We start from the raw sequence: 18,030 nt of genomic DNA on the forward strand, positions 1-18,030 counted from the left end.
TTACCTCCTCTACTGGTGGTTCCCTCAACAGTTCCTACATTGCATCCTCTCCAATTAACATATGTAGTGTGGTTTTACAGCGATGGAGGGTGACCATTTATCCTCACAATAATGTCATAATCCTTTAGATCTCTTTAGCTTAACCTCCTCTGCTGATAAGTGTTTGTAACGGGTGTTTGGGTTGTGTTTAGGTTGTGTTTAGGTTGTGGTTGAGCTTGACGCTGCAAGAGTTTTTAGAGGATTGGGTGTGTGTTTTGTTGTTAGAATTCGGTTAGATGGTAGAGTTGGGGTACTGAAGTATGTGTTGGTGTTTCGATTGTTAGGGGTTGTGTATGGTTTTAGCTTTTAGTTGAGTGTGTAGCGTTCATAGCATGCTTTTGTTCATGCAATTTGGCTAAGGCTACCGTAGTATCATAATCTTAAGGCTTAGCTATCATCAACTTGTATTTGAGATACTCCTACAAGCCAACAATAAATAAAGACCAACCATTCCTCACTCTAACCAGTCACTTGAGTTGATAATTCCTTAAATTGGGTATGATATTCTGCCATGGCAGTTTGTTTCAGCTCCTTAAGAGCTGCTTTTGGGTCATAGAAATAATTTTGTCCAAAACGTATTAATAATGCATCCAAGAAAGATTCATGTAAAATCCGAAAAAATTAGTAAATAATTAGCTAATAAACTAATTATTAATATAAGAAATTAGGAAATAAAATTTTATAGTTTAGTGGGGTAGAGCTTATTAAAACAAAAATTTTGACACTAATTTTAAAGAATTTGGCCGAAGATTTGACCGAACCGATTGAACCGGACCTAAGTAGGTCCAAGCCCACATTTAATCGCTATGTATATAAGCAAGCCTCAACTCTCTCTTTCCAGTTCATTCATTCAATCCACCGTGGGAAGAAGAGAAAGGGTGGAATCCAAGACCTAAACCCCCATTTCCTCTCCAATTTTCAAATCCTTCTAACTTTTAATCTGAAACTTTGATTGACGAGCTGTCAGCGACCATGCATTCGATATTTGTTGAGCCTTGGTGTTGATTTAGTGAGGTATATGTGATATTAGATTAAATTATATGTTTTGGAGGCAAATCGATAGAATCAGTGGTCAATTGACGGTGTTAGAAGCTTGAGGTCAGACAATTGTTGCTGAATTTTTGTTTGAAAGAGGTTTGGAGCTTTGGGTATTTGCGAAACGACGATAATTTGTGGTATTCCGTGCATTATCGAGAAATCGGCCAAGGTATGGTATCAGTTTCTCCTATTTAACATGTAAAGTCTCGTAAAAACATAGGTTAGATGACCATAAGATAGGTTGGAATGTATATTTATGTTAATGATGAGATTGGGGATGACTGTGTGTGGCCAGAATGGTCGAGATTTGTGTATGGCCAAAATGGTCGAGATGACAAGGTTTGGGTGCGATCCCGCTTGCGTGTTAACTTGAAAATGTGTTCGGATGGCAAGTTGAGGATAGAAGTTCCCTCTCTTGTCGTGATGAGGGTGTGGGAAAAGTGAAAACACACTCTCCTTTGTAATGTTTTTCCCACATTCTTCTCTAGTTGCAAGGTGAAAAGGCACACTCCTTCGATGTGAAAAGACACTCTCCTTTGTTTATGATCCTCTTAGAGATGCACAACCTAGAGACAAATGTCCAGGTTAGCTGCCAGATGTGTCGGGTTCTGGTAGTTTAACTGACACGTGAGCTCACGTCTAGTAGGATAGGCATGCATTATGTTACATTTGTTTGTTTTGTTTGGGTGTGCATAAATGTTTTGGTTTGCCTATCTGATAAATTCTGTTTAACTGATAACTACGATACTTGCTGTAACTGTTATTTAAATGTGTTTGCCTTGTATTTTCTTGTGTTTGTGATTGTCTTTCTGTTTTGAGTACCTTGGTGGTGGATGGGTGATAATGTTGATTTTATTTGAAATGGGCCAAAGGCCGGGTTGAGTTTATTTGGGCTGGAGGCCGAGCTAATTTGATTTGGGCCATAGGACATGGCTGGTTGGGTCAGTGGTAAGGGGTTAGAGTTGAATGAGACAGTAAGTGGATTATAATTTGAGAGATTAAGTTAAGATTGAGTTAGAACCTTAAGAATGTTAGATATCTACCTCTACTTATGGTTTCTATTTTAGTTCCTTAAGAATTATAATATGAGTGTCGGTGTTCTAGGATTATCTCTGGCTTTCCCGAGACCTTATTTATTATATTTGTAGGCACCTTAACCATATTGAGAACTCCTAGTTCTCATCCCATACGATATTGTTATTTTTTAGATGCAGGTCGAGATGTACCTTGGTTCTCTACCCTTGTATTTTGTATTTTGTCCCTCCTAGAGGTTGACTTGGAGAAACAGGTGTTTGGTCATATATTTAGGATTACTCTTTCGAGTTATATATATGTATATGTATATGTATATATTTGCTTTGGCCGGTTCTAGCTTTGTAAGCCGAGTTAGAAGCCTTGCTATATGTATCTTTGGAATTCTTCTCTAATACTTATCGCTTACGCGAGTGATGTAATTTTCTGTTTAAAACATTATTATTATTATTATTACTACTTTTAGAGGTCGTAATACCTTGCCACCTCAGCTTTATGACTTAAGCATAAGACTCTGTGTAGTAGGGTGTTACAAGTCACAAGTATGTCGAATATCATTTTTCACTAACCAACGATACCAGGAATAGGCAGGACCAGTTAAATGGAAAGAAAGCATTTTGATTCTCATCTCCTCAGGCACACTAAACCATCCAAAATATTCTTGCACCTTGAAAATCCACTCCTCAACCCTTTCACCATAAAAAATAGGTAGTTCGACATGCATACCTCTATTTTCTAAGTGAAAGTGATTAAAATGATGATGATGATGCTTGTTGTTGTTCTCAACGTTAGAATCAGAATCCTCTTTTCTAATAATCTTCTTTTTCTTCTTGGAATCAACTAACATTCCTTTAATTTCTTTCAGGGATTCTTTCATGGAGTGCAAGCAGTCATTAGTATCATAAACATTGCTGTTAATCTCAATCTAACCCTGCTGTAAGGCTGCAATTTTCGTTTGAGATCTTCGAAGTTCATCGGTATCTACCATCTCTCAACGAGAGCACCAATGATAGATTAGAAAATTTGTAATAGGATTTTAATGAATTTCTATAATGAGGAAAGGAAGTATACTGAATTAGTATTGTGTTACTATTGAATAATATGAATGAAAAGGAATGCAAGCACACAACATTTTCATGCTTCGAGTGAGGGTGATACTCCAAGAGTCTAACTCTCTAATGGTCAAATGATAATTCTCTACCTCCACTGCTGATGCTATTTTTACTATATATCAATCATTCTCATAGGCAATCGTAACTAACTTTGTCACGTAGGTATTCTAGAAGCAATTTGTTACATCACATAATCTTAGTATCAAGCTGGGCATTTTTTGATTTTAAGACCCAACATTTTTGACCTATGGCTCTCTTCTTTTTCTTTCTGCAAATTTTTTGTTGGGTTGTCCTCTTCAATATCTTCAAAATTGATTCCTTTTCAACTAGGCCTTGTTGATTTGGATTTGAAATCGCATCAATAACCTTACTAAAAAAAATTTATTTACAAAATATCAAAATAACCTTACTAAAGGAAATTTAAATAATCACAAAACATAAAAATTTATTTACTCTATTAATCTTTATCAGACATTTATTTGTGAGCCTTATCATTAGAACTATCCTTAAAACAACAAAAAAATCATTTTTCTTAAACACCTTTAACTGCATTTGCAATTATTAAAGTACATATATTAACATATAAAAAAATTAATACATCTAAAAGCTAAAAGAATCTTTTAAAATTATACCAAATAAAAAAGTGGTGAATCTTTAACATCTAAAAAATTAGGGTGCATTTAGTTTATGTTTTTATTTTCTGTTTTTATTTTTAATATTTTTTATTTTTTAAATTTTTTAAAAGAAAAAATAAAAATAGTGAAAACAATAAAATCTTATTTTATATTTTCACTTACTATTTTCACTTTTTTTTTTCATAAAATTCAAAAATTAAAAAACACAAAACATAAAAACAAAAAAAATGAAAATACAAATTAAATATACCCTAAAATTTTCACTAAATTTAGTATCATTATTTATCCTAAATATGTTCCAGCTACAAACAATACAAAATATGACAAATAACAAACAAATATATAAATATAAATAGAAGTGAAAATTAGGTTATATTACCTTTATTATTCATCCGCCAATAATTAATTTTGAGAGCATATTAAAATTTTAATAGTTTTTAGATGCAAAATATTTTACTGAGGAGCTATCACCAATCTACCGCCGCCTATGCTAAAAGGAACGCAAATTAATTTTATTATGAAGAGTGATTTGGAGTAGGACGGCGTTATGGAGAGAAGGAGAAGTTTACTTGAGTGTGGTGTCAGCAATGTACAAATCGGACCGTGCGAGTTGGCCCTCACCAAATCGGACCATGCGAGTTGTTGGAGGAATACGGACCCTCCAAGTTGTGGTAGCACAAGCCACGTATCGCACGCTAATGGCTCCCCATCGACGGTGCCCCTTTAACTCCACAACTCGAACTCCTTGCATGCGTACCCTCACTTTCCCTTCCTTACTTCCTTCCCCACCCAGCTTGAATACCTCCATCTTTTTCCTTCATGAAAGCTTGCGGTTGCTTCTTCCATTTGTTTATAATGGAAATTTGTTTTACAATGGAAATTTGGTGTTTTTTAAAATTATGGGAGGTACACAAATCGGACGGTCCGATTCGTGTTAAAAAAAATTAAAAAATTTGGAATACACAAATCGGACGGTCCGATTTGTACTCCGTACATTAAATCATCCCACATTTTAGAAAAATACCACAATAGATTACAATTTAAAAAAAACACTACCATTGTTAATCTAATATTAAACATAAAAAAGTGGACAAAAAGATGTTATTTTAAAATAAACATATAATAATGAAAACGGACCATTTGATTTCATTCTACGAAAATTAAAAACAATTTTTTCCATGCACAACTCGGACCCAACGAGTTGTTGAACTTAATTTAAAAAATAACTAATAACCAAAATGGATCCTCCAATTTCATTTACATAAATTAAAAAAAATTATACATGTACAAATCACATGGTTCGATAAGCTTTATTTGAATTTCACATATAAAATAGACCCTCCAATTTGCTAACAAAATTATAAAAACAATGAAATTGGATAGTCCGACTTCTTAGCATCATCTCTGAGAAAAAGCTATCCTACATATTGGTATAGCACCTCTATGATTCATAACCGAGTACAACACATTCAAATCTTCCATAACCAAAAAAATCCATAACCTAAAAGAAAACTAAGAAACAATGGTAGAAATTGAAATGACTAAGAAGTCCACTGCAGTTGCTTGAAAAATTGGGTATTTATATTCATTTAGTTTCTTCTAAAACAGAATATCAAAATTAGGAGTATTCCTTAACAAATAAAAGAGTTTTTTTTAAATAATTATCTAACTAAAGTTTTAGTTTTATTCATGTCTATCGTTAGCATATCAAATTTCTCAAATATTGGTTTAATTATTACATTAATTTCTATAATTTTATTAAATTTATAATTATACTTATACATATATTTTTTCAATTGAATTTATTCACAATTTTTAATTTTATAATTCATTTATTTATTAATCTCCATACTCATCATCTTGCTCTATTTGGTACTTTCATCACGAACCAATATGAAGAAAAGAGAGAAGGAAGCAACCGAGGGAGAAAGAGAGAGAGAATCATGATTTTTATTGATCTTCCGACCTTGATTTTTTGCTATTCATAATTCTAATAAAAAATCTAATCCGGTAAAAGTGTTTGTATCTTCATCCTCTACATATTGGCATTATTTTTGTTCGGTAGAAGTTGACGGTGACATAGCTCCTCTTCTCCTTGAGTTCGGCTAACTGGAGTTCTAGGAGGCACAAATGATTTCTGACACTTTTCTTTTCAGCGGCTCGGTCAGAAAGTTTTTCCGGAACTTTTGTCGATTTTGATTTCATATCAAATCTCTAATTAAATTTTTAAAAATAAATATTTTTAATTTACAGATAAATATTCAGTTATTTTTATTTCTAATACAAAAAAATTAATTATAAAATTAAAAATAATATAAAAATTTAATTACAAATTTAATAAAATTATAAAAATTAATAAAAAAATTAAACCTCAAATCTATTACCCCACGTTATAAATTAGATTGGGTAGAAAAATTATTCTCATTATTTTCACTTGTACCGATCTTATTCTATACTCATTAACCAAATCATTGTACAGTTTGAGAATCTTTTCAACTTCAAACACATATTCTTTATTCAAATATAAATCCAATAAAAATCATTTTATATGGAGAATTTAAAATAGATGTAACACTCATCATAGTGAACTACATCCCAATATATTTCAAATACTCCAACATAAATGCCACCATCTTCCTTATTGTATCAATTGAAAATTGTAATCACTCCATCAGTGATAATTTAACCTCATAAATTTAAAAAAATACAAATTAACAGTGGAATACTTAGTTCAATCATCCCATTTAATACAAAAAAAACTTTTAGAGTAATTCTAATGAATCAATTTTAAGTATCACTCTTGATTTTATAATAATTAAAATTATTTGAAATTAAATTTTATATTGAATATCATCTTTGAAATAATACTAATATCAGTTAAAAGATATTGTATTATTTTAAAGAAAAATCAATAATATATTGTCAATTGTATAATCTATTAAACCCATTAAATAAACATTTTAATGTTGTTAGTTGCAACAAACATTCAATCCAAATATACTCGAGTAAATTAATGTATTTAAATAATTGTACTCTTATATTTTATTACTCTATACTTTTATTTTCTTTTTATCAATTTAGTAGAATCATTAAATCAATTTAACCTAAGTTTTTTTTTAATTATTTACAAAATTTTAATTTTTTTAATTTTAATACACAAAATTTTCAATCCTTATCTTCACAAAATTCTAATTTTTTTCTAATTTTAAAATAATTAAAAAATAATTTAAGTTTAAATTAAAATAAACAAAGTATTAGAGTAAAAATCTCACATTGAACTTCAAATAAAGTTTTATGATATATGATCCTACAACTATTCTGAAATCAAGCATTGGAAATGCAGATGTTCTTAGTGTCAATTTTTTAGTGATAATAACATAATAGTTATTCTATAGTTTATTTAACTTATGTTTTTGCGGCAATTATATATTTGTCATTATTATAATATGTTATAATGGTAAATATATATTTTTTGCAGCTACTAAAAAGTTCTTTACTGATAATTATATAATTATAGCTAAAATCTTTTAACGACAAAATATAAGACAATTAACGTCTAATTACTGATAAATATTATAACACCCTACCACACAGAGCTTTATACCTAGGATGTAATACAGAGGTGGTGTGGTATTACGACCTCTAAAATAAAATGTATATAATAATATATAACAAAGATTATAGTATACTAGGAGCCTTGAAAAACGGATTAAGAAAAATTCGTAAAATAAAAAGCGCAACACTCAGAATATGGAATTACTTGCGTGCTAAGAAACCTAGCGGTTATAGAATTGAATAAGCGAAAGAATGAGTAGAGAGCCAAGAATACAGCATAACTAGCTCTTGACTTAGCCTGCGAAGCCAATGAGGCTGGCTAGAGAATATTTACATACATATACAAGTATCCCAAAACACCCAAAATATAAAAACAAGGCCCTAACTCTCTCAATGATCCAGACGCCTAGCGAGGAGCCTCTCGACCTGCATCTGAAATCAACAACACATTATGTGGGTGAGAATAGGAGGTTCTCAGTATGGTAAAGGTGTCACGCGTATAATAAATAAGGTCTTGGGAATGCCAGAGGCAATCCTAGAACTCCGTCATACAATTGTAAAACTTAACTACTAAACGGAAATCACAAATAGGAGTAGGTAATCTAAACCTTCCTAAACTTACTCAACTTTAAACCTAACACAACACCAAACCATTTCACCCTTCCTCCATCCCTCCGTCATCCATAATTCAGCAGAGACAAGCAACCAAACAAGTTCACCTACAAGTAATAAGCAAATAATGCAAGTAGCAAGTATAACAAGTAGCAGGATGAATATATTCAGTTAGGCAAACTCAAGAAATGCATAGCAATCAAAACAAACAAATGCATATGATGCATGCCTGTCCTATGGCTGATGAGGCTCATCTGTCGGTTATTCAGCCAACTCGAGAAGTCTGAAAACCTTAGACTGTCCCCTGTCGTGCATCCCCATGAGTCTATACATAGATTTCACATTTATTTATCATTTAAATCACTCAATGGGGGCTATCCATACCCGGGAGTTTATACATGCCCGGTCACCCTTACGACGTAGAGCCAACAGAGTATCGAGTTTCAACCTGGAACACGTGGTAGCAAGCCACGGTTCTTTCCCAGAAAAACTCGTATCTCAAATATCATTCTTTAACATTTCATAGTCATCCATTACTTACTCATCATGTCATTGCACTTTTATACATAACTCATCATAACTCGGAGCAAGTGGGGGTAAAACCACAACCCTTGCGTCTACTCGGGGAGCCTCTATACTAACCAACCTGGGGCAAGTGGGACAAAACCACAACTCTTGCGTTTACCCAGGAGGTACATTCTCATATGCTCAGGAGGAACAAAGGAGGGGATCCTAACCTCCCACCATCTCGCTGGGGGCGATTTTACAATATTAGGAGGAACAGAGAAGGGGATCCTCGCCTTCCACCATCTCCTGAGGTTGCACTATCGAGAAACACCTATCTTCTTTACACTTAATTCATCACCTTTTTAACTTTACTTCACCCCCCAAGTTACCTTATTTTTCTAGCTTTAACTAGCTACTGGACTTAGCACTATACCTTAAGTCTAAAAGGAAGAAAAATAGAGGTTTAGAAGTAAAAATTTGATTTAAAATGCCAAAATTCAGTTTTGTAGCATACAAGGGCCACGCCCACGCGTAGTGAGAATAGCACGTCACGTGTACGTGTAAGTCATGCGTATGCGTGATCATGCACATTGGCCTCTCACGCGCACGCATGGCTACTCGCGCATGCGTCATTAAATGTCACGCCACGCATACGCGTGGATGAACGTTTTTCCAAAAAAGATGGCAAATTGCCCAGAAAGCTGCTAAAACCCAGTTTTGATATCCTGCAAATACAGTTTTCACCCTAAATTTCAATTGTCCATAACTTTCTCTACAACATTCTGTTTTTCATGAAATATATATCGTTCAAAAGTTTGCAAAACCACCTTTCATTTGAGACAAACCACATTTCTATCCAAAATTTGAGGAGTAAGTTATGGACTTCCAAAGTTTATCCAAAATCAATTTTTAACCAAAACCACATTTTCCTTTCAAACCTCACCTCCACCCAATTTAACATACCACAACCATCAACATAATCAACCTTTAACCATAACACAACAATTCTAGCAACCTTAGCTTAATAACATCATATTCCACCCAATTTACCAATTTAGCCACAAACCACATATTATTACACATACTCATTCTTACCATTTTCATACAATTCTTCAATCCTCATTACAACATTAATTATCAAGTCAATGCCAATAAGTCCAAATTATATCATTCACTATCTCAACCCTAGCATTACTTTGCCACAATCATCACCCTTCATTCACCACCAACATACAAGCATATACACATACATACATTTAATTCCCATTATTAATTACTCAACACAATAACATATCAACATCACAAACACTCATCATTCAACACATTTATTCATTTCAACTTATCCTATAGTGTTCTAGCCTAAGTTTTCACAAAACCTTATATGTTAAACGCGCGAAACCTAAACCATACCTTGACCGATCACTATATTTAGTCCAAGGCAGCCACCCATGTCACAATACAGCCCCTCAAACTCAAAGAAACCAGCCCAATTTAAGATTTAATCACCAACAAGCCTCCAAATGCTCACTTTTCAATTCCAATGCATGTATATAAACTTAATTCACACCTAATACACATATATACTCCAAATTCAGATTTTACATAATGAAATCAAAATTGGATTAGGGTTTGAGTGATCCTTACCATACCCACACGCGTAGCAACTCAAACCCAATAAGCTTCGCAAGCTAAATCGAATCTAGAACACCAAAATTGAACAATTTTTAACATAATTATTCTTGAATTTTCGAAATTGGGGGAAGCTGGCTAAGAAGAAAATAGTGAGTTACCTAGCAAATTGTTCCATGAGTTTCATAGAGCTCGTAGCAATGAATGCGTAGTCGCAAACGGTTCGTCAATCGGAACTCTGGATAAAAAGTTATTGAGAAATCAAATTTTAGGTGAGGGTTTGGAAGCTTCAACGTTCTCCCTCTCTTTGCTGAGCTCTCCAACGTTTTTGATGATGAATGGGGAAGAAAATGATTCTGTCCCCTTTTCATTATGGGTCCGGTTGGACCCACGGGCCCGGTTTGGGCCTCAGTTCAACCGGTTTGGTTCATCCGGTCCAATTTTGGGCCTAATTTTTTGAAATTGGTATCAAAATTCTCATTTTGAAGAGTTCTATCTTATTTTGATATTAGTTGTGCATTTTTAATTTTCCTAATTAAAGTTCAATTTATTAAATGATTATTCGCTAATTTTACGGAGTTTACAAATATATTAGCGGTTATTTTTATTGTCACTAAATAAAATAAATAATCGCTAAAGTGTTTTTTCTAATAATGATTACTCACAAATCTTAAGACTTTTGATAAGTGTTAATAGTTCTTTTTTATTTTTAAAAAAGTTTTCAAACATGAAACAAATTACTTTTTTTTTACGCTTTTAACGGTTTCATTTACAACATAAGTTAGGCTCGTTTAACTAAAATTCAACTCGGCGCAATCCACTTTCACCCAGTTGAACACAGCTAAAAAGTATCAACTATTTCATGCATCCATAAATTATAACTACCAATCAGTTAGCAAAAAGTTACTCATCAAATATATTAAAAATATGTAAAATAACTCATATAAATATGTTCTTGTGAGAGTCACCTGGATTGACCTCGGCTAGAGGAGTTGACCCCGAGCTTTTGCCTTTAACGCCAAACTATAAGTTGGGATGAGCCGAGCTCTTCGTCCAGAGAGATATCATGTTATGGAGAGTGTGAACAAAGGGGGAGTATACATGCAAAAGGCACTCCGATCTTAAGTTAGTATATTGAATTCAACGTGTCCTTATTTAGATAGAATATCATACCTTTATAGGTGGAGTAAAATAGATCGGTTACATTTCCGTTGATCCATTGGACTAAAGAGCAATGATTAGGTTTTAATAGGCGATAATGTTTGATTGGACGTTTTGATTTCAGGATATAGTCTATTGAGCCTGGTTGTAACGTATAATGCCGAACTATAACGTAACTTGCCGAGTTATGATTTGTAATGCCAAATTATCATGTCAGATTTGTAATAGCTGGATCATAGCCCCAAGCTTAGCCTGGGGAAGTGTTTTAATGAAGCAGGTTGAGCTTTGAATGAAGCATAAGTCGGCCATTGAGTAGGTGCATAACTCGGCAATTGGGTTAGACCTGGAGACCCAGTTCAAAATGCTTTATTAAAAACATTTATTAATATTAATTGAATAGTAAAAGTAATAGTTTTTAATGAAGAGAGAGAGAAGTAATGATGGCATTAAGGGGCTTGTCATTTCCAATGCTTCCTTAAACGGTTGATGTGACTGATTAGTGGGTGTAGTAGAGCTTAACCGGTGGTGTAACTCAGTAACTCTTGGGTAACTGCGTTGGAATACCAATAGTGTTGCTTTTAAATATTTTGTGTCATTTGAGATAAAAATTGCTTGTGAAGGTTCCAGAGAAACGAATGAGTAAAAGAGGTACATGGTAGCTTTTCTCCTTCTAATTTATGTATCTTTGAGTTTCTGTTCTTCTCATTCTGCTTCTGCTATTTGCTAATGGGGTTTGAGAGAGAGAAAAGAGAGAGGATAGATTGATCTTATGATTTGGTGAATGAAGACATGAGGAAATGTTCATCCCTGTTCATAGATGAAGGTGCCGTGAAGGAAATAGACAAGAATAAGATCGTAAGGGGTGGTTTTGGGGTTCGGTTGGAGTTGCTTCCCTGTACCTCCAATGACCGTGTGTTTCACAGGGAGAAGGGTTTGAGTATTTTTACATGTACAGTAGTGTATTGGAAGAGTTGAGGGTGAAGCTTCCATTTATTAATTTCGAATGTCAGGTGCTTAAGTAATTGAACTGTGCACCGTCCCAACTCCATCCAAATGGCTGGGCGTTTCTTTGTAGTTTTGAGATTTTGATGGAGTTTTTGGAGGAGACGCCCTTGGTGCAGTTGTTTTTCTCTCTATTTCAAGTTAAGGGTGTTTGGAAAGGTGGATGGGTGAACTTGAATAGTTTGCCTAGGTGTGCTATTTTTAAACTTTATAAGTCGTCTTTTAAAAACTTTAAGGAGATGTATGTGAAGGTTACTAATGCAGAGGGAGATTTCTTGTTTTATATGGATGAGCATTTGGGGAAAATGTTTCCTCTTTGGTGGTGCTTGAAGCCTCAGAATATTCTAGGGCCATAAACTGTTAGTGCAAGGGATGAATGCATCATTGAGTATTTGGTGGAGGTTGTTGATCGAAAAGAGTTGATTTCGGTTTTTTATTTACTCCAACGGGAGGAAAATAGGCAGGCAGTTATAGAGTATTTTGGTGAGGTGTTTGTATTTTGTTATTTTTGAATACTGTGGTGTGAATGACATCGAAGTATTATGTGAACTATTTGATTTTGTTTGCTTTTAGGTGGAAAATATCCCGGGCTATCTGCAGCGACCCTTAGGGCTTGGACTAAAAGTAAAAATGTGGAAAAAAAGAGGTCGACATCTAAGCCTGAGAAGGCTACTGTTGCTGGGGAGGTTAATCAACCTCGGCCGAAGAGGACAAAAGTGATTCTGAGAAAAAGGAAGTTGGATGTTGTAACACTCCGTTACCCTAAGATATATAACTAGAAGCCCGATAAAGGAATAAAGTACAAAGTCGCGTAAAGTGAAAATACAAAACGCGAAGCATTCACACACGATAACTAAACACATAAGCACAAACAGGACAAGACATAGTACATATAAACCTTGTAGATAGCTCCAGGATACATAACTAAAGTGCTGAGTTTTTTCGACTTCGCCTAGCAAGATCCCTGTCCGAAGATAGTTTATGTATGGTGTTCTCTAATCTGCATCCTGTGTGACACTTAGAACTTCTGTTAAATCTATACTGGGTTTAATTAACGTAGATTGGTAAAGGGAGGAGTTGGTTGTTTGTATGCTGGCGAGCTTAAATAGAATATCAGCTCGGCTATTATTCTCCCGAGGTATGTATTGAATGTCACATTTATAAAATTTTGAAAGTAAGGTTTGAACAATGGCAAGATATTTTGATAATAAAGGATCCTTTACCTGGTATAAATCGTTTACCTACTGGACCATGAGCAGGGAATCACAATACACCTTGAGTTCGGCAATGTTTAGATCGGCAGCAAGTTTGAGGCCGGCAATAAGAGCTTCGTACTCACTCTGATTGTTACTTGCCTTGAAGAAAAAGTGTAGCAATTGCTCGATGGCGTTACCATTTCCATCTTCAAGTATGATTCCAGCTCCACACCCCTTGTGGATTAGAAGAACCATCTACGTATAAAGACCATTGGGTTGAATCTTCGGTTGTGTCTGGGACTGTGAATTTAGCAATGAAGTCTACAAAATATTGAGATTTGATCGGCCCTCATCCCTGATACCGAATATCAAACTCGGAGAGCTCAATCGACCATTTTACTAGCAGTCTCGCTAATTTTGGCTTTTAAAGCACTTGCCCCAAGGGTTGATCTGTTCGAACATATATTACATGGCTTTGAAAATATGGCCGAAGTCTTCATGCCCAAAATATCAGAGCTAAAGCCAGCTTTTCGATCTTCAGATAACGAAGTTTGGCATTTTGTAGGGTCTTGCTGATGAAATAGATTGGCAGTTGCTGCTTTTGCCTTTCTGCAATAAAAACAGAGCTTATGACCTAGTCAGTGATAGATAAATATAGATAGAACGGTTCCCCTTGAAGTGGTATTTGTAAAATAGGTGGTTTTGAAATAGTTTCTTTTATGGTTGTGAAAACTTGTTCACATTCATCAGTCCAATCAAAAGCTTTTTTATTTTTTAATGTTTTGAAAAAATAGAAAGATTTAGAAGCTAGGCAAGGGAGGAATCTAGAGAGCACGGCAAGACTTCCTGTCACTTGTTGGACTTCTTTGATAATTTGTGGGCTCGTCATCTCCAAGACAGCTCGACATTTATCAGGATTCGCCGCAATTCCTTGGTTGGTAAGCATGAAACCTAGGAACTTGCCACTTTGTATACCAAAGGCACACTTCTCAGGGTTTAACTACATGTTATATTTTCGGATTTGGTGGAATATTTCTGTGAGGTCATCAATGTGATTGTCGCCGAGCTTTGTTTTGGCGACCATATCGTCTACATAGACTTCAATGTTTCTGTCGATCTGTCAAGCGAATACCTTGTCCATAAGGCATTAATTTGTTGCACCTCCATTCTTAAGACCAAATGGCATAACTTTATAACAGTAATTTCCATATTCAGTAATAAAAGCAGTCTTACTCTGATAAGATGGATGCATTAGGATCTGGTTGTAACCAAAGTATGCATCCATAAAGATCAGTTTTTCATAACCTGAAGCATTGTCGACTAAACAGTTAATAGATGGCAAGGGATAAGAGTCTTTTGGGCATGCTTTGTTAAGATAGGTGAAATCAACATACATGCGCCATTTACCATTGTGTTTCTTTACCATGACAACATTTGCCATTCCATGTTGTGAATCTGATCTCTTATATGAAGCCAGCATTGATTAACTTCTTAGTTTCCTCCAGAGAGGTTTGCTTTTGCTTGAGGCTGAGGTTTCTCTTCTTCTGTGCGATAGGTCGGATAGATGGGTCTAATGCTAGCTTATGAGAAATTACAAAAGGGTCAATGCCTGGCATATCTGCAAGGGTCCAAGCAAATAAATCGGCATTTTGTTGTAAAAATGTTTGAAATGAGGTTTTCTCTTCCGAGCTTAGTGTAGATCCGATGTATGTAAATTTGTCCGAGCTATCTGCAAAAAAGACTTTCGTTGGGGTTGTTCGCTTGAGAGCTTCCACCCTTGGATCAAGGTCGGCCAAAAATGGGAGTTCTTGATTGCTGATGTTGTGTACATGTGCTTGGACACTTTGGTTAGGTTTCTTGAAACTATTGCTGTTACATTGTGTGGCATCATGAGCATCACTGTGAATGGTTGCGATGGTATCATCCTGCAAAGGAAACTTGACACAAAGATGAATTGTAGAGACAATTGCACCGAACTTATTTAAAAAGGTCGGACAAGTATGAAATTATAAGGGCTGAAACAGTCAACTACTAAATATTGAATATCCAAAGTTTTTTTTATAATGGAGCCTCACCGAGTGTGGTTTGTAACCACACAGATCCGAATACCAGGACCCTTTCACCTAAAAAGCCAACCAGATCTCCAGTGGAAGGTTGGAGCATGTTGTTGCTTAGTTTCATCTTCTGGAAAGTGGCATAGAATAGAACGTCAGCGTTGCTCCCGGGTCAAGTAGTACCTTTTTGACCAGGAGATCTCCAAGTTGGATGGAGATTACCACAAGATCGTCCAGATTTGTTGTAGTTGTATTGAAGTCAGAAGCTTGAAATGTCATCTGAGAAAAGTGTGAAGGCGGCTGAAGATTGTGTGGACTTGATTCTATTGATAACATAGCTCGGTAAGAATGTTTCCTTGCCGAGCTTGTTGCGCCGCCACCTGCAAAACCTCCAGAAATATAGTTAATGACTCCTCTTGGTTATTTGGGGTGATTTGTGCTCGCCTTTTCTCTTTCTCGGCTATGTTGTCCTGCCGAGTTGTGGTTGTGTTTGGCAGTGGCGCGTCGTTGCATATGGCCTCCGATGAATTTGTCGAGGTGGCCCTGTCGAGCTAGTCGCTCTAGGAGATCTTTGCCGATGACACACTCATTAGTAGTATGGTTGTGCTTCTGATGAAAAGTACAATACTTTAATTTGTCTGGACTCCTCGAGTCTGGATAGTTGTCGGCCTTCCAAGGAGGTTTGGTTAAATTGGAATTGAGGATCTCCTTAATGATGTCGTCGCACTTTGTATTGAACTGAGTATATGATTCATAACGGGGAGTTGGCTTGAAATTTTTCTTGCTATCCCGTGCTTTATCGTCTTTCTGTACCGGGGTCTCTTTGTTTTCCGAGCTTGTCGGAGTTCTTTAATGTCAATCTGCCCTTTCGCCTTTTCACAGAACTCGGTCATAGTTTTAGGTTTGGCCACAGCAATAACTTCCTAGAATTTTTCTGGTCGGAGTCCTCTTTTGATGGCGTGCAATTCCACTTCAGGGTGGAGATCTAGTATACTCATAGCCACCTTTGTGAAGCGCGTCATGTAATCTTTTAGGATTTCATGCTGGCCTTGTTTGATTGTGTCCAAGTAATCAGAATCATGCAGGTAGGTAGCTGATCCAGCAAAATGCTCCTCGAATAGCTTTGACAGGTCTAAAAAATGAGAAATAGAATCTGCAGTCAAAGAACAAAACCAAATAAGTGTAGGACCGTCTAAATAAGATGGAAAATAACGACATAAAACTTTATCGGATGCACCATTTACTATCATTATGGATGTGAACTTTTTGATGCATTTCTTTGGATCGCTGATAAACCACTATTTTATGGTTTATCTTGTGCTTAATTGAGTGGATTTTATCGATCTTTCATACACTTATTCATACTAAATGCATGGGTTTACATTCTCTTTCCTGATTTTGTGCTATGATTGAAAACATGCTTCTTTGGCCTTATATTTGCTAATATTAATCCTCTCCTATTACCATTAGATGCCTTGATATGTGTGTTAAGTGATTTCAGGGATTACAGGACAGGAATGGCTTAGAGAAGGGAAAGGAAGCATGCAAACGTGGAAGGAATACAAGAGGTTGAAGGAACTGCAAAGCTGTCAGCCTGACCTTCTCGCACTAAAATGATCATAACTTGAGCTACAGAGGTCCAAATGATGCGGTTCGACTTGCGTTAGAAAGCTAACGTTCGAGGCTTCGATTTAATATATAATTCGCTATAGTGTCCTGGTGCACGAAATTGCAATCACACTTTTGTAACTCCGCACAACTAACCAGCAAGTGCACTGGGTCGTCCAAGTAATACCTTACGTGAGTAAGGGTCGATCCCACGGAGATTGTCGGCTTGAAGCAAGCTATGGTTATCTTGTAAATCTTAGTCAGGATATCAGAAATTATCAGGATTGATTGTAAAAAGCAAAAGAACATGAAATAGGTACTTGTTTGCAGTGATAAAGAATAGGTTGAGGTTTTGGAGATGCTCCGTCTTCTGAACCTCTGCTTTCCTACTGTCTTCTTCTTCAAACACGCAAGGCTCCTTCCATGGCAAGCTGTATGTAGGGTTTCACCGTTGTCAATGGCTACCTCCCATCCTCTCAGTGGAAATGTTCAACGCACCCTGTCACGGCACGGCTATCCATCTGTCGGTTCTCAATCAGGCCGGAATAGAATCCAGTGATTCTTTTGCGTCTGTCACTAACGCCCCGCCTTCAGGAGTTTGAAGCTCGTCACAGTCATTCAATCATTGAATCCTACTCAGAATACCACAGACAAGGTTTAGACCTTCCGGATTCTCTTGAATGCCGCCATCAGTTCTAGCTTATACCACGAAGATTCCGGTTAAAGAATCCAAGAGATATCTACTCAATCTAAGGTAGAACGGAGGTGGTTGTCAGACACACGTTCATAGGTGAGAATGATGATGAGTGTCACAGATCATCACATTCATCAAGTTGAAGAACAAGTGATA

The sequence above is a fragment of the Arachis duranensis genome, chromosome 7, assembly GCF_000817695.3.
Source record: "Arachis duranensis cultivar V14167 chromosome 7, aradu.V14167.gnm2.J7QH, whole genome shotgun sequence".
Lineage (NCBI taxonomy): Eukaryota > Viridiplantae > Streptophyta > Magnoliopsida > Fabales > Fabaceae > Arachis > Arachis duranensis.